Below are 23,305 nucleotides of genomic sequence, written 5' to 3' on the forward strand. Positions count from 1 at the left end.
TACACACCAGGGGAGCTGCCAATGGAGGATGTCGTTGCCAGCAAAAAACATGTTTAAAAGATCTTTTAAAATCTTGTCCTCCACCATCCACACAAAGAACTTGGCAATTCCATTTGCCATGGAGTTTTCAATGGTCCTGCATCTTCAAGACTCCACTCCACACAAAGGGAGGATTGGCAGGGTGCTTAATTAAATCTGCTTTGGAGGTTTCCAATGCCCAGCACCCACGCAGGACAAGCACTTTCTTTACTTCCAGCCATGTGAAAGAGGGAAAGATTTGGCATAGGTTGTGGAGTTTAGTTTCACACCTACCATTGCATTTTATTGGTTTTGAATGCCATTTCATTTATTTGAAACCTTCCAAAGCCTTTTGAACAGCAACACATGTCATGCATTTACCAATAGCATTTGTTTGAAATGCTTTATTTTCCAGAAACCACAGTATGAAGAAATAAAAATCCCAGCATAGAAGAGGGAAGGACACATCTGCCACTTACATTTTATTGAAAGTTTCACTTGCCCTTCCTCAACACAAAGAAGATGCTGGCAAATGGCATTTGCTGAAAGTCTATAAAGAGTGTCATTCCACTCATTACGCCACACTCCAAATACATTTACGTTTTAAAATCTCTTCTTTGTCGCTGAAGGAGGATTTAACATTAAAATCTCCAATTTGAAAATTGCCTGAAGGTCTATAGTTTTTTCAAACTCCTATGACATGTCACATAATCACAATCCACACTCAAATATTCTGAAAATCCTTTATTAAACAAAGTCGCCAATAAAATCAATCCGCGGGCATGAGCCAGGTCGGGCCCCAAAGTGGGTCCGACTAAAAAAAATTTTGTTTTCATGCAACTGACCTCTAAAACACCTCAGGAACCTCAAACACACCTCTGGAAACAATCGGCACCATTTTCGGATCATAAAATTGCATTTTACATCCTTCAGGCAATTACGCCACAATTTTCGCATTTAATCGCGAAGACGTAATTTTCAAACCTGTCAAAACACCTTTCTGGAGCTCGCCATCTGACAGGCGTGTACTTTGATATACAAGGATGACATCTACCAAATGGTTTCTCAAGACGAGTCCCGAGCGAAGAGATATTAATTTCTGAAAACGGCCAACTGGCTTTGTCGACACTGCGGACCTGATGAAGTCAATGTTCTAGCAACACATGATGCCTTTCTCAAAAATATCAAATGACCTCCGTAGGCTCTCAAATTCGGAACATATGTACCTTTAAGTACATATTAAATCTTTGAATTCTTAGTTCAATCACCCAACTGACAGGATGCAAACGGCGCGCTCACCAAAACGGCTACATTAACTGATCTAACACTGGAAGTGCGGATAACTGAATTTGATGGCAAAATGAGTCCTTTTGAAAACCGATCAAACGGATTAATAAAAGCTTGAAATTTGAAATGTAGCTCACCATTTATACCAACATTATCTCGGAACAAACATTCTGACATGATGCTCACCGAGACATTTTTACACTTGTGCAAACATCACAAACTACAAACGGATTGAGCTTTGAAAACTGAGCAAACGGATTCATAAGGACTTGAAATTTGAAACGTAGCTCACCATTTATACTGAAATCAACCTGGAAGAAACACTTTGGCATGATGCTTACTAAGGCAAGTTTTACAATTGTGCAAAACAGGGCTCCGACTAGCTGTTGAAACAGGGACTTGCCAAAACACACAAACTGCAAACGGATTCGATTTTGAAAACTGAGCAAATGGATTCGTCAAGACCTGAAATTTTGCAGGGTGACTCACATTAATGCATACAATTGAATCTATTTTGAATTTTTTCATGACGATCAACAGGGCAAAAGATGTAATTGCTCAAAGAAGGCTACTCCATAAAATCTGTATTTGTGCCTAAAATGCACTTCCAGCTCACCCCTCAAAATGGGTACCTCATAAACTTATCCAAAATGAATTCTAAAAGTTTCACATCATTGAATAGGCCAAATGAAAGGTGTGGGACACGAATCCCGAGCCTTACCCTCTGAAAATCAACTGGCTCCATTTTACCCCCTTGCTAACTAGGCCATTCAAACTGACTTATTTTAATCATTCGGAAATGCCAGGCAAATTTTTGAAATGGGCCTATAAACTTGACTTAGTTTTAATTAGTCCCAATAGATACCATAACCCATAATCAATAGTACCTTTCAAATATCTAAAAATTCTTTTGGTTGCTATCAGATGTGTTTCCTTAGGATTCTACTGGAATCTAGCAACTATGCCAACTGCATGAGCTATGTCTGGTCTATTGTGAACAACATAGTGCAATTTTCCAATCATTGACCTTCATTCCTTCTCATCAATAGATTTGGACTCATCTTCCTTAGATAACTTACAACCTGTAACCATAGGTGTCCCAACTGGTTTACAGTCACTCATTCCAAATGTCTTCAAGACCTCTTTCACATACTTAGACTATGTGATGAAAATACCATTCTCCATTTGCTATATTTGCAAGCCTATGAAAAATTTAATTTCTCCCATTAAAGACATTTCAAACTCATTTTTCATTTCATTTGAAAAACTATTGCTCATGTCATCATTACCTCCAAATATGATATCATCAACAAATACTTTTCTGACTAGTATTTTATCTCCTTCAAATTTGAGATATATGTTACTATCATCACTAGTTCTTAAAAATCTTATCTTCATCAAATGTGTATGAATCCTTTCATACCATTCTCTCGATGCCTTCTTTTTATCCATATAAAGCTTTATGTAGTCTGCATACCATGTCTTTCTTATCAGTCAGAGAATAACCATCTGGTTACTCAATGTATACTTCTTCTTCTAGTATCCCATTCAAAAATGCAGACTTAACATCCATCTAGTATGCCTTGAATTTCTTGTGTTCTGCAAATGCAAGTAAAGTTATGACACCTTACAGTCTTGCCACTGGTGCAAAAGTCTCACCATAGTCTTCTCCTTCCTCTTGTGCATACCCTTTGCAAACCAACCTAGCTTTGTTGTGAACTACAACACCATCTTCATTCAACTTATTCCTGAAAACCCACTTAGTTCCTATCACATTTTTATTTACTGGTCAGGGTACCAAGGTCTATGTGTTGTTCTTATCAATTCCATCTAATTCCTCCTCCATAGCTTTAACCCAATGATCATCACCAAATGCTTCCTTAGTAGTTCTTGGTTCAATAGTGGAGATCATGCAAGAATTCTCTCTGATTCTTAGTCTAGTTATCACTCCAGCATCCTTATCCCCAATAATATGTTTAGGATTGTGATTCAGTCTTACATATCTTGGAATAACATGATCATTATCTTCAGATTCGGCTTCTTCATTATCATCATCTTCTTCTGAATTTATCTGTTCTAATTGAATTGGTACATCAATATTTGCTTTGTCGGTTTCAAATTTCACAGTTTCTGGTTCCAAAAATAAAATGTAAGGATCTTCATCCTTTTTCTCTGAACTAGTTTCCTCTGAGACTTTACGAATTTCATCCACTCAAACATCAGCACTCTCAACAATTCTTTGTGTCTGGTTGTTGAAATACTTGTAGGCCTTACTCTTGGTGGAATAGCCAAGAAATATACCTTCATCGCTTTTAGCCTCAAATTTGCTAATATAATCACCTCTTAATAAAATATTTGCTTCCAAATATTCTGAAATAACAAACATCAGGTGATCTACCATACCAATATTCATAAGGAGTCTTGTCCTTACCTCTCTTTACCAGAATCTGATTCATAGTGTAGACAATTGTGCTAACAACTTCTCTCCAGAAAGTTTTTTCTACACCTCCTTGTATCAACATCATCATATAAGCTTCAACAACTGACTACTTGTTTCTCCCCATGATACCATTGTGTTGTGGTATCCTTGGTGCAAAAAGATGTCGTTTGATACCATTTTCTTCACAATACCTAGTAAATTCCTCAGAAGTAAATTCACCATCTTGATCTGTCCTCAGACACTTTATCTTCTTACCACTCTCTTTCTCAACTAAGGCCCTAAATGCCTTGAACTTACCAAAATATTCAGTCTTATCCTTCAAGAATGTGACCCACACCATCCTTGAGCAATCATCGATGAAGATCATAAAATATCTGTCACCTTGAATACTTTTTATTCTTATTGGTCCACAAAGATCTGTATGAACTAAATCTAACAAATGTTCCGCTGAAAAAGATTTTCTCTTGAAATTTGAGGATGTCATCTTTCCTAACTGACATTCTTTGCACATAGCATTAACCAATTTGTCTAACTGAGGCAAACCTCTCATTGTCTTGGACTTACTCACTTTAACAATGTTATCAAAGTTTATATGACAAAATATCCTATGCCAAAGCCAACTATCATCTATCTTGGCAATTAAATAGTTGTTGACTTTAGGATTAAGATGAAATAAGTTACTTTTAGTCTGCTTCCCAGTTGCAATCAGTTCACCTTTATTGTCATAGATTTTGCACATACCATTTTTAAAATCCAATGGGTATCCTCTGTCATTGAATTATGCCACACTCAAAATATTGTGCTTTAGACCTTCAACCTAGTAGACATCATTTGCACTACTCTTTCCATTAAGAGAAATAGTGCCCTTACTTGTAACCATGCAAGGTGAGTCATTACCAAATCTTACAACTCCACCATCAAATTCCTTCAGAGAAAGAAATTTGCTTTGATCACCAGTCAACAACCACTATCAATGATCCAATCATCAGAGTTATCCATCTTGGATACTAATGCCTTCTAGTCTAACATCTCTTCTTTAATGGCTACAAACACAATGTCTTCATTGGTATCACCATCAGATTCCTCATCAATGATAGTGCCATCAACAATAAGACAATCTCTTTTGCCTTTACCCTTGTACTTCTTGAATTTCTCTTGTTTGTGCTCATTATCACCATTAGGACAATTAGCTACAATGTGTCCAATCTTGTTGCATGCAAAACATTTAAAAGGTAATTTGCCTCTATATTTAATTGTACCTCTAGGCAACCGCTTGGCCAACAATTATTCAAGCTCAACTAAATTGTCTTCATCATCAGCTTCTCTGCTAGATCTAGATTCATAACTGTGACCGGCATCTCTACTTTTCCTCATAGATGGGTTAAAAATAGAAGCTCTAAATGCAGACTCATGTTTTTGTACACTACCATCATAACCATTTAATTCAAAAGCAATAAGCTTGCCAATGATGGAGTCAAGAGTTACCTTAGTTTTGTCAATGGACTTCAGCTCCTAAATAGTTGCAACTCGGATAGCATAGACTGGTAGTATGATTCGCAGTAACTTAATGATCACTGTGGAATATTCCACTTTACCTCCTACACTCTTAATTTCACTGACTATCTCTTTTATCCTTTGACCATACTATTGGATATTCTCACCTTCAGTCATCCGCATGTCATCGAATTTTGCTCTTAGACTCTCTTCTTTAGCAATCTTAATATGTTCATCACCATTATAAATCTCTTCAAGTTTTTTCCATACCTCATATGCAATTTCAAGACCATGAACATCTACATACTCGGCATCAGACAAAGAATTGATAATAGCCTCCAATGCTTGATGATTTTCTTGTTGCTCTTTCTTTTGATCATCAGTCAACATCCCAGTAGGTACAACATACTTAGTATTGACATGTTCCCAATACTAACTACCCAGACTCTTGATATAAATTTTCATTTTGTCACTCCATATCCTATAGTTCTCTCTATTTAAATTCAGACCTTCCTTCTTCATCATGATCAACAGATCTTTACGTCAAGTTGTTAGGCTTAGACCTTAGAGGACCCGATATGCTCTGATACCAATTGATGGTATGATGAAATAATAAGTATCTCATCAACTACTAAGAGGGGGGATGAATCGGTAGATAGAAGAACCAATACAAACTTCACCAATCTCAAAAATCAATCTCTCAAAGTAAACTTAGAATAATAACTTTGTCAAGATAAAAACTCATAAGATAAACTAGTTGTCTGTTACAACAAATTAACAGTAAACAACTTTTGCATATCTCAATGCTTCCGGTTATCATTACTTATCAAAAATAGTTAAGTAATTAAGTAAATCAACCATGAAAACATAACCACAAAAACATTCACCATGACACAAATATTTTTGATGTGGAAACCCAAATAGGTAAAAACCACAGTGAGATGAGACTCACAAGATAGTTATCTGAACTCTTCTGAAGTTCACCCTGTTAGGAGCCTAGCCTGTTAAAGCTTTACAAAAAAATCCTATTAAGAACTAATCCTGTTGTCTTCGGACATGTAGTGTCGCAGTTGAAACACTTCATTGGTGAAGCGGCCACCAAGGTTCAAATCCCTACTGGGCCACTGTGCTCACAAGGCCTTGTGCCTTCGCTAGGTCGTTGTGCTCACGGATTTGAACAAGTGAAGTGTGGGGATGAGGTCCCCCGTTTGTGGCCTCACTGGTTCATAGCTCCAAGTCAAAAGCATTCATATGGAGATGGAGGGCGTGTCGTGCCAGCGTCACCAGTCACGTTAAAAAGTTTACCATGCATAGTTTTTTTGTTTTTTTAAAAGAACTAATCTTGTTAGGAATCACCCGGTTAAGGGATTGACTACAAATGCCTTGTTAGAAGCAATAACCTGTAAGCAGTAACCTCAGTAGAGGATTTGAAAATCCAATCTAATGGGCCACCTTGTTAGAGGATTTGAATAGCACCAAGCTTGTTAGAGCTTACCCGGTTAGGGGATTTCAATTTTGTTGTAATTGTTAGAAAACAATAGGAGTTTGTTGGTCTGTCTGAATAGAACTACCCTTGCTTGATCAGATCCATTTCATGCTCCTATCTGCCTTTACTCAAATTACAGATACATCATCCAGTTCAGCGACCACACACTCAACTGAACTGTGTCTATCTCTTTGCCAACGTTATAAAACTAAACAACTTCATCGACCTTAAATACAAATCAATCAGGTCAGTAACACAACAAAAACCTAATTCTCATAGATATTACAAATAAATTGGTTCAAGTATGATCGTTGGATTACATAGCAATCTTTGCACATCAATCAAGAAAACCTTGATCCCTCCTTGATCACCGCTTCATTTAACTTAGTAACTCATCACGTGCTTTGCATTATATGCAATACAAATGCTCATTCCCTAGACAAAAACCGTTACAACAACTCACCAAAATATCTTGGAATTGTCTTCATACAATAATCATGTGTGTCATCATCATTACCACTCATCATCAGATCATAAACCAATATAACCAATTCACCAAACTTAATCGGTTAGGGTTTATAAAAAATAACAGGTATGGTTTACTGGTTACATCAATAGATAAGGTTTACACCGATTATCGGTTCACTCCACAAATTATTCCTACCGATTACAATAAAAATATTACAATACTATCAACAATATCATTACTGGTTTATTGACATCAATGACAACATAACATATCATTAATACAATCTTCATGCAAATGCCAACACATATCCTTTGCATTAGTCAAAGAATAACCATCTAGTTGTTAAATGTATACTTCCTCTTCTAGTATTCCATTTAGAAATGTTGACTTCACATCCATCTGATATACTTTGAATTCCTTATATGCTGCAAATGCAAGTAGAGTCCTAACACCTTCCAATCTAGCAACTGGTGCAAATGTCTTGTCATAGTCTTCTCCTTCTTCCTATGCATAACCTTTTCAAACCAATCTAGCCTTGTTTCTAGCTAGTACTCCATCTTCATTCAGTTTATTCTTGAATAGCCATTTAGTACCTGTCACATTTTTATTCACGGGTCTGGATACTAGGGTCCATATATTGTTATTTTCAATCTAGCCAAGCTCCTCTTCCATAGCCTTAATCCAATGATCATCTCCAAAGGCTTCCTTAGAAGTTCTAAGCTCAATAGTGGAGATCATACAAGAATTATCTCTAATTCTTCTTTTGGTTAACACACCAACATCTTTATCTCCAATAATCTGATCAGGATTATGATCGAGTCTTACATACCTTGGAATAACATTATCATTATCTTCAGGTTCATCTTCCTCACTATCATCATCTTTTGTAGAATCTACCTGTTCCGGTTGAACCGGTACTACAACATTCACTTCACCAACTTCTAACTTCACCAGTTCTGGTTCCAAAATCAGAATGTAAGGTTCATCTTCCTTCTTCTCCTCATTGTTTTCTCCTAAAACTTTAGGACACTCATCCACTTGGACATCAGCACTTTCAATGATTCTATTTTTTTGGTTGTTGTAACATTTGTAGGATTTACTCTTGGTGGAGTAACCAAGAAATATGTCTTCATCACTCTTAGCATAAAACTTACCAACATAGTCAGCTCTCTTGATAAAACATTTACTACCAAAAATCTTAAATAACTGACATTAGGTGACCTACCATACCAGTATTCATAAGGATTTTTATCATTACCTCTCTTTACCAATATCTGGTTCATAGTGTATATAGTTGTGCTAACAACTTCTCTCTAGAAATATTTTTCTACACCTCCTTGTATTAGCATTGTTCTGGTAGCTTCAACAACTGGCCGATTGTTCCTCTCTGCAATACCATTTTGCTGTGGTGTCCTAGGTGCAAAACGTTGCCTCTTAATTTCATTGTCTTCACAATATCTAGTGAATTCATCTGAAGTAAATTCACCTCCTTGATTAGTTCTCAGATGCTTTATCTTCTTACCACTTTCCTTTTCAGCTAAGGCCCTAAATTCCTTAAGCTTACTAAAGGCTTATGTTTTGTCCTTCAAGAATGTGACCCACATCATTCTTGAGCGATCATCAGTGAAGCTCATAAAATATCTATCACCTTGAATACTTTTAGTCCTTATTGGTCCACAGAGGTCTATATGAACTAAATCTAATAAATGTTCTGTTGAGAAAGATTTTCTCTTAAAAGTTGAGGATGTCATCTTCCCTAACTGACATTCCTTACACAGGGCATTCACTAGTTTGTCCAACTAAGGAAAACCCCTTACTGACTTGGACTTACTGACTTTGACAATGTTATCAAAATTTATATGACAAAATCTTCAATGCCAAAGCCAACTATCATCTACTTTAGCAATTAAACAGTTGTTGACTTTAGGATTTAGGTGAAATGGGTTACCTTTTGTCTGTTCACCTTTGCTCCCATAGATTTTGCACATTCCATTCTTAAATTCCAATGGATAACCTCTATCATTGAGTTGAGCTACACTCAAAAGATTGTGGTTTAATCCTTCAACCCAATAGACATCATCTACACTGCTCTTTCCATTAAGAGAAATGCTTCCCTTTCCTTTTACCATGCAGGGTGAGTCATTTCCAAATCTCACAACTCCTCCATTAAATTCCTTCAAAGTAAGAAATTTACTCCAGTCACCGGTCATGTGGTGTGAACAACCACTATCTATGATCCAATCATCAGAACTATCCATGTGAGAAACTAATGCCTTTTGATCAGATATCCCCTCTTTAATGGCAACAAAGACAATGTCTTCATTAGCATCTCCCTCAGATTCCTCATATGTGATTCCATCATCAACTGTAGTGAGGCAATCACTTTTGCCTTTTCCTTTGTACTTCTTGTACTTCTCACGCTTATGCTCATTTTCTCCATTAGGACAATTAGTTGCAATATGTCCAATCTTGTTACATGAAAAACACTTCAAAGGTAATTTACCTTTGTACTTACCAGTACCTCTGAGTAACCGCTTGGCCAACAATGCTTCAATCTCGATCAAACTGTCTTCATCATCAACTTCTCTGCCGGATCTAGACTCATAATTGTGACTAATATCTCTACTTTTCCTCATAGGTGGATTAGAAACTAAAGCTCTAAATACAGATTCGGATTTATGAGCACTACTATCATAACCATTTAATTCAAATGCAGTAAGTTTACCAATGATGGACTCAAGAGTTACCTTTGTTTTATCAATAGACTTTAGTTCCTGAATGGCTACAACTCAGATAGCGTAGACCGATAGAAGGGTTCTCAACACCTTACTAACCACTATGGCATCCTCCACCTTACCACCAACACTCTTGATCTCACCAACTATCTCCTTGATCCTCTGACAATAATGTTGAATATTCTCACCTTCATTCATCTACATGTCATTTACCTCTCAGACTCTCTTCTTTGGCAATCTTCACATGCTTGTCACCGCAATAGATATCCTCAAGTTTCTTTCACACATCATAAGAAGACCCCAAACCATGGACATCAACATACTCTGAATTAGACAAAGAACTAATAATGGCCTCTAATGCTTGATTATTCTCTTGTTGCTCTTTCTTTGGATCATCAGATAAAATCTCACTAGGTGCAGTATATTTTGTAACATGTTCCCAGTATTGACTTTCTAGACTCTTGATATAGATTTTCATCCTATCACTCCATATTTTGTAGTTTTCCCTATTAAAATTCATACCTTCTTTATTCATCATGTTCTTCTAGATATTTACCTCAAGTTGTTAGGCTTAGACACTAGAGGACTTGAAACACTCTGATACCAATTGATGATATGATGAATCCATAAGGATCCAGAAAAATACTGAGAGGGGGGGTGAATTAGTAGATAGAAAATTGACTTAAATTCCACCAAACTCAAAAAAAATCTCACAAGTCAATCACTAAACTAATTGGTTCAAACACTGAGTAATAAATTGTAGTAGCACTTATAGTTTACCAGTTGACTGGATATCAAAATAAGAGTATAATAGATCTGAAACTCCCAAACCATTTAAACAAAACATCAAAATACTTTACTAACAATAGTAAAAGCACATTTCAGATTACTATCGGTCATCTTAACATAACTAAGTGGATTTAACAGTTAAGCAAATTAACCATATCAAACATAACCACAAAAACCATTCACCACTTCACACAATGATTTTTGATGTGGAAACCCAAATGGAAAAAAACCACGGTGGGGCTGAATACCCACAAGTATTCTGAACTCTTCTGAAATTTGCCCTGTTAGGAGCCAAGCTTGTTAAAGCTTTACAAAATGCCTTGTTAGGGACCACTCAATTAAGGGATTGACTATAATGCCACATTAGAAGAAATACCCTATTAGGAGTAACCTCAATAGAGGATTTGAAATCCAAGCTAATGGATCACCTAGTTAGAGGATTTATATAGCACTAAGCCTGTTAAAGCTTACCCGGTTAAGGGATTTAACTATTATAATTGTTAGAGAACAACAGGGGTTTCCTGATCTGGTAAATAACACTACTATGTTTGATCAAATCCTTTTCATGCTCCTATCTACCTTCACACATACTGCAGATAATCCTTCTAGTTCGGTAATCAATCACACTAACACTTAACAAAAAATTGCCAACACTACAACAAAATAGTTCATTGACCTTATAAGAAAAATAATAGGTTGGTAATACATCACAAACATAAGATCTCATAGAGATTACAAACAAATCGATTCAAGTATGAGCGTTGGACTACATAGAAATCATTGTACATTGTACAAGACAACCTCGACCACTCCTTGATCACTGCTTCATCGATTCCTATAACTCATCATGCAGTTTCCACTTCATGCAATATATTCACTCATTCCCAAGATAAAATTGTTATCTCTGTGCGCTGAAAATAATTTTGAAACTCATCACATACAACATGCATACGTGGCATAATCATTACCAATCACCATTTGATCATAAATCAATAGAACTGATTCACCAAGCTCCATCGGTTAGGGTTTGGTACATCAACAAGTAGGGTTACTAGTTGATCTCATTGCTTCTAGAGTAATACCAGTTTCCTTCACTTTCTCAACTACCGTTTGTAAGACAACATCATTACTGGTTACAATTGACATCAATGACAACATAATAGGTCATCAATGTAATCTTCAATCAAATGCCAACGAGAATGATTGCAAAGTCTTATATGCAAAGGAACCATAGGATATAAAGAAAGAAGATGAATAATTTGAGCAACTTGAAGCCCTATTTTCTAGGAGAGTACCTAAAGGACTGGTAAGAAATAAGTATGAAGGAAAAGCACCTTATGAATGTTTTGCATGTAATAAGATAGGTCATTTTGCATCTAGATGTCCTGAAAGAAATTCAAGATTTGAAGAAAGAGTTAGAAGATCTTTTAGTCATAACCTTGATTATCAGAACAAGCATAAGTACAAAAGGAACAAAGATAAATCATGCTATATTGTGGATGAGGAAGGTGTGACTGATTCTAATGATGAACTGGCACAAGATTTTGCTAGTGGTTCTGACAATGGAAAGGAATGGGTATTTTTGGCTATCAAGGGGGATGATCCGGTGTGGGAAGGAAGGAGACCGGAAGAGAAGGCCCTTGCTACTAAAATTGAAGACAGAGATGAATGGGTGATAGACAGTGGATATTCACATCATATGACTGGAGATAAAAGGAAGTTTCTATCTTTACAAGAGTTTGACGATGGATTGGTTAGATTTGGAGATGGCAAATCATGTATGATCAAGGGAAGAGGAACTATATCATTGGATGGTAAGCATAACACTGATAATGTTTACTATGTTGAAAGTTTAAGGCATAATCTTTTGAGTGTAGGATAGCTGGTGGATAAGGGATTTCAATTACAGTTCAAAAATGGAAAATACAATATTATCAATCGATTTGGGTTGGAGGTTGCAACCGGTACTCAGACTAAAGGTAATATATATCATTTGAATTCCAGTGAGAAGACATGTTTGATTGCACAAATTGATGAAAGTTGGTTATGGCATAAGCGGCTATGTCATGTAAATTTTTATTGCATTGTAAAGATCAGTTCTACTAAAGTAGTTAGAGATATACCTAAGATTGTGAAGCCCTATAATTCGGAATGTAAGGAATGTCAAATGGGAAAACAAGTCAAAACTTATTTTAAAAGTATACAAGATAAGTCTAATGATGTTGTTGATCTTATTCATACTGATTTGTGTGGTCCTGCTAGAATCAAAAGTTTTTCAGGGTGATAGATACTTTATGCTAATCATTGATGACTATTCTAGAGTGGTGTGGATTACTTTTCTCAGGGAGAAGTCTGAAGCATCTAAAAAGTTCAAAATATTTAAAACTAAAGTTGAGACAAAGAAAGGTTTGAAGATTAAATTCTTAAGGTTAGATCTGTAAGGAAAGCAATGCGTGGAATACACTCTCCTGATGTCAATTCTAAGGGGATTTGTCAGCAAGGAAGTATTTTAAGTCTTTTGCAATACATTAAGATGACACAGAAAGATGATTCACATATCCAAACACATAGAGAAATGACACCAAGATCTACATGGGAAAACCCTTACGGGAAAAAACCCACCACCCAATTGCAAGACTACTTTATTTACAGTAAACAAATTACAATAAAGATACAGTCTGCAACTACAGGAATTTGTTCTTAGATTCTCATAGTTCAGAACTTTGCTAGAACATCATGTAGAACCCTCAAGACTACCGACATGCAAGACTAAAACAACGTAGCCTCTTTGCATCCCTTTGTAGTCACTCCATTCTACTCTAACCAACCACCATTCAGCCTCTCTTTGGCTCAGCCTTTGCAACTACCTCTCTAGCTACACCCATCACACATCAAGCAAGGCAAAACATTCTGGAGTTACAATCTTACTTCAATGACACTCCATGACTTCTGCTCTATGCCAGTCTAAGCATTTCACTCATCCACTGTGCCAGTGCTGCTCGCTCGACTCACACCTAATTACATCTCAGGTCACACATATGTAAGAGCCAAGATTACAATGTGTCAATTTGCATAACCATTATGGAATCCAACGGTCTTCCATCCGTCCAACTATGTTTCAGTTTCCTCTAGCCACTCTAACAGTTAGTCGCTCCAACCACCAGAAAGTCTATCCGCTAGTCTGCATTCATGAGAAACACAATATCCCACATGCATCAGGAAGTCGAGTCAGTTTGTATTCATATACACCGACAGTCTCATTCTTAGTGTCTAAGTGTTCACATTTTGGATCTCGGTTCGACCTTGCTCCGGTAGTCGGTCTCTGCTCCATCGGCCATCGGTATAACTTCCAACCAGTAGAGTCGATCCCCAGATGATACCCGATCACCAAAGGCGACTCCATCGGGTCATCGGCACAACCTCCCTGCTATCTCCCCAATCCCCAATCACTCTCTGAGGATGCCAACACCAAACCATCGGGTCTTTGGCCAAACAGTGAACAAGTAATCCCGATCACCGAAAGCAACTCCATTAGGTCATCGGGATAACCTCCAATAGGTAGACCCAATCTCCTGATAACCAAGAGCGAACCTCATCAACTCATCAGAACCAACACTGCAATGTTACCCTGACCACAATGACCCCATCAGACCATCAACATATCACTTCACAAGTCATTCTGATCTCTGATGACTCTATCGGGCCATCGGTGAGATTGCTTCCAAGCTATCCCGATCTCTGAACACCGAAGGTGACCACATCGGCCCATCGGAAACATCACTCAGTAGTTACTCTAATCCTTGAACAATACTAGATGCCTTCATTGGACTTCGGCATAGCCTTCAGCTTGTCAACCCGATAGCCAATGCTACCTGATCGCTGAAGGCAACTTCATCGGGTATTGGCACAGCTCCAAACCGAAACCTCCGATAGCCGATGACAAGCCCAACCGCCTAAGGCAACTCCATTGGGTATCAGCATAACATCCAGAAGACTCTTCTGATAGCTGGTATCAACTCGAACCACATAACACAGCTCCATCAGGTCATCGGCACAACTCTCATGAAGTCTTCCCGAAAGCCAAAGTTACTCCGATGACTGAAGTCGACTTCATCGGGTCATCGGGATGACTTCAAACCTACTATGCCGATAAGCGAAGCATTTCAACCGGAAGACAACTAACCCATTGGGACTTCGGTGTAACAAATAACAACCTCTCCCAATAGCCGATACCAAAACTAAGAAGTCAAGTTCATCGGCCAGAGTTGTCCCAATCAACCTAAGTCACACCGATCATAAAGTGTTCAACAACCAAGAAGGTAACACTCTACTGCTCCATCGGTGTAGGCTACTCCAATCAACCCAACACATGGTTAGGAGAATTTGAGGCACATTCCCAACAATCTCCCACTTGCCAAGGAATCCACTGGACCTGTCTGTCATACCGAACACTTACATATTTCACTGAGAACCATGGACTCAAAAGCCCATCAATGCTGATATACCATTTGATCACACACCAACAAGAAATACAGTTTACTTTGTGTACCACTGAGACACATGCAGAGCAGTATCATCTCATCCATAGATACTCCCACCTTCTATCATGCCACTGCCACCACACACAAATAGAAGCTATCTACTGAGAAAAAACATAACTCTGACTTCCAGAACACAAAAAACTCACATTCCCAAGGCTACTCAAATGTACCAACATTAGTCGCAATCATAGCTAGAATAGCACCCACAACAAGTGCTAATACATCCAACTATACATACCTTCATGGTATACCAAGATGAATTTCAAAACATCCACATAAACAACCTATTACTTACAGTCTCATTCTTCAAGTGCACTATCATGTGCACACCAAGAAACTCCCACTGCATAGGTAATGTCGAAATTGAAAAAGATCCTTCTTTCAACATTACATAGAAGTAAATAAACCTTTGTACCAAGAGCATTCACAATACTAACTATATACAAAGAACCTACAAGCAAGTCTTCACAGTACCCTGTATCATACCCTTTCTTCACTTCTAAATGCTAACTATGTTATCACAGATGAGTGCCTCTCAGTTGGACCTCTTAAAACATTCCAACACATACATGTCTAGTCATAAGAGAAAGACAGCACCATCTATTGTTTCCATGTATCCATGAGCACCTGTAACTGATCAACACATGCCAAACTCCAAATGCATAACCACATTATCAGGAAGTACCAAACAAATGATCAGTGTACTCAAAACACAAAAACAGAACCAAGATCATTGTCAAAATTCCAACTGCAGAATCAGGAATTTAAACATGACAACCATGATCTAAAACATCTCAACCAAAGAGATCATATGCTCCACATGAACATACACACATTATGTCACAACTCTAAATGCATCTCAAGAGTATATCCTGACATAAACACATCCTAACTAAGGATTACAACATCTCTACCAAAGACCCCTTATGAATCTTCAAGATGTTAACATCTCCAGTCACATGAAGAACATTCACCAATCCATGATGAATCTGCATCACTGCCAAAGACCCACGGTACCCAATCTTCATAGCATCATGATTAAGGCTTAGCGGTTGCAATCACAGCACCCCAGAGATCCCTATCAACCAGCAAGTCTTCCATCTTGAGTTTCCATAACTCAAAACTTGCACCATTGAATTTATTGATCTCCACTCGCCCAAAAGCATTCGCCATCTTAATCTGCAAACAAAATACTTTGCCAGACGCCCACTGAAAACAGAATTGACACAAAATAGCCCTACCCGACAAGGAAAACACAACTAAATGGCTTTGATACCACTTGTAAGGAAAGCAGTGCGCGGAATATGCTCTCCTAACGTCAATTCTAAGGGGATTTGTCAGCAAGGAAGTATTTTAACTCTTTTACAATACATTAAGATGACACAGAAAGATGATTCACATATTCAAACACATAGAAAAATGACACCAAGATTTACGTAGGAAAACCCTTACAGGAAAAAACCCACCACCCAATTGCAAGACTACTTTATTTACAGTAAACAAATTACAATAAAGATGCAGTCTGCAACTACAGGAATTCATTCTTAGATTCTCATAGTTCAGAACTTTGCTAGAACATCATGAAGAACCCTCAAGACTACCGACATGCAAGACTACAACAACGTAGCCTCTCCGCATCCCTTTGTAGTCACTCTATTCTGCTCTGACCAACAACCATTCAGCCTCTCTTCGGCTCAGCCTCTGCAACTACCTCTCTGGCTACACACCCATCACACATCGAGCAAGGCAAAACATTCCAGAGTTACAATCATACTTCAATGACACTCCATGCCTTCTGCTCTGTGCTAGTCTGAGCATTTCACTCATCCACTGTGCCAGCACTACTCGCTCGACTCACACCTAATTACATCTCAGGGCATACATATGTAACAACCAAGATTACAATGTGTCAATTTGCATAACCGTTATGGAATCCAACGGTCTTCCATCCATCCAGCTGTGTTTTAGTTTCCTCTGGCCACTTTGATAGTTAGTCGCTCCAACCACCAGGAAGTCTAACCGCTGGTCTGCATTCGTGAGAAATACAATATCCCACATGCATTAGGAAGTCAAGTTAGTTCATATTCATATATACTAACAATCTCATCCTTAGTGTCCAAGTGTTCACATTTTGGATCTCAGTTCGACCTTGCTCCCGTAGTCGGTCTGCACTCCATCGGCCATCGGTATAACTTCCAACCAATAGAGTCGATCCCCAGATGATACCCGATCACCAAAGGTGACTCCATTGGGTCATCGGCACAACCTTCCTACTGTCTCCCCAATCCCCGATCACTCTCTAAGGATGCCAACACCAAACCATCAGGTCTTCGGCCAAACAGTGAACAAGTAATCCTGATCACCGAAAGCAACTCCATCAGGTCATCGAGATAACCTCCAATAGGTAGACCCGATCTCCCGATAACCAAGAGCGGACCTCATCAGCTCATTGGAACCAACACTACGATGTTACCCCGACCACAATGACCCCATCAGACCATTAGCATATCGCTTCACAAGTCATTTCGATCTTTGATGACTCTATCGGGCCATCGGTGAGATTGCTTCCAAGCTATCCCGATCTCTAAACATCGAAGGTGACCTCATCAGCCCATCAGAAACATCACTCAGCAGTTACTCTGATCCTCGAACAATACTAGATGAGTTCATTGGACTTCGGCATAGCCTTCAGCTTGTCAACCCGATAGCTGAAGCTACCCGATCGTCGAAGGCAACTTCATCGGGTATCGGCACAGCTCCAAACTGGAACCTTTGATAGCCAATGACAAGCCCAACGGCCTAAGGCAACTCCATCAGGTATCAGCATAACATCCAGAAAACTCTTCCAATAGCCGATATCAACTCGAACCACATAACACAGCTCCATCGGGTCATCAGCACAACTCTCATGGAGTCTTCCCGAAAGCCGAAGTTACTCCGATGACTAAAGTCAACTTTGTCGGGTCATCGGGATGACTTCAAACCTGTTATGCCGATAAGCGAAGCATTTCAGCCAGAAGACAACTAACCCATCGGGACTTCGGTGTAATAAATAACAACCTCTCCCGATAGCCGATACCGAAACCAAGAAGTCAAGTTCATTGGTCAAAGTTGTCCCGATCGGCCTAAGTCACACTGATTAGAAAGTGTTCAACAACCAAGAAGGTAACACTCTGCTGCTCCATCAGTGTAGGCTACTCTGATCAACCCGAACATGGTTAGGAGAATTTGAGGCATATTCCCAACAAGATCATGGTGGAGAATTCACTTCTGGAGAGTTTAATAACTTTTTTGAAAAGAATGGAATAAGGAGACAATTCTTAGCTCTTCGAACACCTCAGCAAAATGGAGTTGTGGAAAGGAAGAACAAAACTATCTTAGATGCAACTAGAACCATGATGATGGAAGATAATCTATCTCATATGTATTGGAGAGAAGCTATAAGCACGGCGGTATACACATTCAATAGAGTTCATATCAAAGGAGAAACTGGTAAGACACCTTATGAGTTATGGTTTGGTCATACACCAACAGTTAAGTATTTCATAATCTTTGGTACTAAATGCTATATCAAAAGAGATGATTTCATTGGAAATTTTGATCCTAGATGTGATGAAGGAATATTTATTGGTTATTCTAATGAAATCAAACAATATAGATGTTATAACAAAAGATTGCAGAGAGATGCTTAGAGCACTAATGTCAAGGTGGATGAGATTAAAACAAAAGTCAATTCAGAACTTATGAGAATGAACCATCAGAGGAAATTATCATAACTGAATCGGTAGCACCTATACCGAAACATAATGCTGAACAAGTTACTCTGACAACATCAGAAAACTCAACAATAACTGAAGAGCATAGAAGAGAAACAGAAAATCAAAAGACTCCTAGGTATGTAAGGTTGAATCAATCAGAAGATTAGATCATTGGAGATAAAAACAAAGGAGTGATGACAAGAAGAAGGTTAGCAACTGATGAGGTATGTTTAATTTCTCAAGTTGAATTGACATCAATAATTGAAGCGTGTAAAGATAAATGTTGGATGAAAGCTATCGAAGAAGAATTAGATCAGATAGAAAAGAATAATACATGGACTTTAGTTCCCCGACCTAAAAATAAGAATGTTTTTGAAACCAAATGGTTTTTTAGGAATAAATTGAATGCAGATGCACAAGTGGTGAGGAATAAAGCTAGATTTGTTTGTAAAGGATATTCTCAGAAAGAAGGAATTGATTATGATGAAACCTTTGCACTGGTAGCTAGGATTGAAGCTGTGAGATTATTTCTTTCTTATGTTGCTCATAAGAACTACAAGGTCTACCAAATGGATTTTAAATGTTATTTTCTTAATGGAGATCTTGAAGAGGAAGTTTATATTGAGAAACTTGATGGTTTTTCACTTTCAAATGACAAAAACATGGTTTGCAGGTTAAACAAAGCTTTACATGGGTTGAAACAAGCACCTAGAGCTTGGTATGAAATATTGGATAAATATATTTTGAGGCTTGGTTTTACTAAAGGTAGCATTGACAGTAACTTATATTATAAGAGCACTAATGATGACATACTAATTATTTGTGCTCTTTGTTGATGATATTGTTTTTGGAGGTGAAGATAAGTTGTGCATGGAATTTGCTAACAATATGAAGAATGAATGTAAGATGTCTATGATTGGGGAAATGAAATTTTTCTTAGGTTTTCAGATCAATCAGACTGACAATGGGATTTTCATCTGTCTAACTAAGTATTCTAGAGAGTTATTGAAGAAATTATTGGCATTTGAATATTATTGGTATTTTGCATAGTGATTGCATTAATGATATGTTGTCATTGATGTCAATTGAACTGGTAATGGTATTCATGATATTGTTGATATTGTTGATATTGTTGATTTTGATATTGACTAGTAACTGGTAAAAGAGCTTTATGGAACATGTTGTAAACCGGTGAACTGTTATAAACGGTTAAACCTTTCTGTGTAATGTAACCGGTAAAACCCTATTAGTTGTTAAACCCTAACCGACCAAGTTTGTTGGTTTATTATCTGATAAGCAGTAATGATGGAGACATGTGTGATCATTTGATTGAGGATGTATTCAAATTGTTTTGGTGTGTTTGTTCTTGTCTAGGGAAGGTGCAAGAAGGAGCAAAGTGGATTGAATTTAATGCACAACGTGTGATGAGTTACAAAGTCCAATGAAGCGGTGATCATGGAACGGTTGAAATTGTCTTGAAGAATGTGAAGAGATTGTCATGATTTCTAATGGTCAAGTTTGTACTGACTTGTTTGTAATCTCGATGATGAGAATTAGGTTTTTGTTGTGTTACCGACCTAATTGATTTCTATTTAAGGTCGATGAAGTTGTTTGTAAAGGTTGTTGGCAAGGTTGGTAGAAAACTTGTTGAGTGCGTAGTTGCCAAACCAGTGAATGGATTTGCACTTTGAGTGAAGGCAGATTGAAGGTTATAGAAGGATCTAATCAAGAAAAAGTAGTGCTATTCAGACATATCAACAAAACTGTTGTTTTCTAAAAATTACAGCATAAGTTAAATCCCTTAATTGGGTGAGCTCTAACAAGCTTGGTTACTCATTAAATCCTCTAACAAGGTGATCCATTAGCTTGGGTTCTTAAATCCTCCAGCGAGGTTACTCCTAATAGGGTATTATGCTTCTAACAATGCATATTTGTAAATCTCTTAACCGGGAGATTCCTAACTGAAATTAGTTCTTAACAGGACTTATTGTAAAGCTCTAATAGGATATGGCTCCTAATAGGGCAAACTTCATAAGAGTTCAGATAGCTATCTTTGTGAGTCCCATCTCACCATGGTTTTTACCTATTTGGGTTTTCCACATATAAACATTTGTGTCAAGTGGTGAATGCTTTTGTGGTTGTGACTTTACTTGTTGATATGGTTAATTCCTAATAAGGCATTTTAAGTAGAAGCATTGAAGATGAATATGTTGATTGATGTTTAAGAATTGTTGATGTTTATATAGATGTTGACGTTTTTTACTATTAAAGTTGTAATAACAGTTAAACTGGTCAATGTCAAGTATTCTTATGAGTATTGATCTTGATTGTCATATGTTTACTTTGTTTGACTGAGTTTGAGTTTGGGAACTTTGTTTCAGTTTTTCTATATACTGATTCACGCCCCCCCCCCCCCTCTCAATATTCTATTGGATACTTATTCTTTCATCATACCATCAATTGGTATTAGAGCTTCTCAAGTCCTCTTAATCTAAAATCCTAACATCTTGAGGAAAAGATCTTGTAGATCATGATGAAGAAAGAAGGTCCAAAGTTTAACAAAGATAACTATAGAATATGGAGTGATAGAATGAAGGTTTACATTAAGATTCTTGGTAGTCAGTATTGGGAGCATATAGAAAATAAGTATACTACACCTATGGGACCCCTGACTGATGATCAGAAGAAACAACAACAAGAAAATCACCAGGCATTAGAAGCTATTATCAGTTCTCTGTCTGATGTTGAATATGTAGATGTTCATGGTCTTGAAACTGCATATGAAATATGGAAAAAATTAGAAGATGTCTATAGCGGTGATGAGCATGTCAAGATTGCTAAAGAAGAGAGTCTAGGAGGAAAGTTTGATGACATGAGAATGTTTGAAGGTGAGAACATCCAACACTATGGTCAAAGGATTAAAGAGATAGTTGGTGAGATAAAGAGTGCATGAGGAAAAGTGGAAGATGCCACAGTAATCAGTAAAGTACTGAGAACCTTGCTACCGGTCTACGCTATCTAAGTTGCAGCTATTCAAGAGCTGAAATCCATTGATAAGACAAAGGTAACTCTTGAGTCTATTATTGGCAAACTTATTGCGTTTGAACTAAATGGCTATGATGGTAGTGTATAGAGATCAGAATATGCATTTAGAGCTTCTGTCTCTAACACATATGTGAGAAGAACTAGAGATACCGACCATAACTATGAACCTAGATCCAACAGAGATTTTGAAGATGATGATGGCTTAGTGGATCTTGAAGCATTGTTGGCAAAACGACTTCCTAGAGGCACTGGTAAATATAAAGGTAAGCTACCTTTAAAATTTTTTGCATGCAACAAGATTGGTCATATAGCAACAAATTGCCCTAATGGTGAAAATGAATACAAGAGAGACAAATTTAATAATTATAAGGGTAAAGGCAAGAGAGATTTTCTTGTAACTATTGACAGTGGTATTATTGATGAAGAATCTGATAATGATGATGATGGTGAAGCTATTGTGTTTGTAGCAATTAAGGAAGAAATATCATATCAAAATGCACTAGTATCTAGAATGGATAACTCTAATGATTGGATCATTGATAGTGGTTGTTCACATCACATGACCGGTGATCAGAGCAAATTTCTTTCATTGAAAGAATTTGATGGCAGTGTTGTCAGATTTGGAAATGACTCACCCTGTATGGTGAAAGGAAAAGGAGTTATTTCTCTTAATGGGAAAAGCAGTGCTGAAGATGTCTACTGGGTTGAAGGCCTAAAGCACAATCTTCTTAGTGTAGCACAACTTAATGACAGAGAATACCCACTGGAATTCAGAAATGGTATATGCAAAATCTTTGACAACAAAGGAGAATTGATTGCAACCGGTAAACAAACCAAAGGTAATTTGTTTCATCTCATTCCTAGAGTTAGCAACTGTTTGATTGCAAATATAGATGATAGATGGATTTGGCATAGGAGATTTTGTCATATTAATTTTGACAATATTATTAAAGTAAGAAATTCTAAGACTGTAAGAGGTCTTCCTCCGCTAGAAAAACTGGTTAATACTCTTTGTAAGAAATGTCAACTAGGAAAGATGGCTTCTTCAACTTTCAAGGGCAAGTCCTTCTTAGCAGAGCACTTGTTAGATTTGGTTCATACAGATCTATGTGGACCAATAAGAACAAGAAGCATTCAAGGTGACAGATACTTCATGATCTTCACTGATGATTGTTCAGGGATGATGTGGGTCACATTCTTGAAGGATAAGAATGAATCTTTTGACAAATTCAAGGCCTTTGGA

This window comes from Cryptomeria japonica, chromosome 11 (genome assembly GCF_030272615.1).
Source record: "Cryptomeria japonica chromosome 11, Sugi_1.0, whole genome shotgun sequence".
In the NCBI taxonomy this organism is placed as follows: Eukaryota; Viridiplantae; Streptophyta; class Pinopsida; order Cupressales; family Cupressaceae; genus Cryptomeria; species Cryptomeria japonica.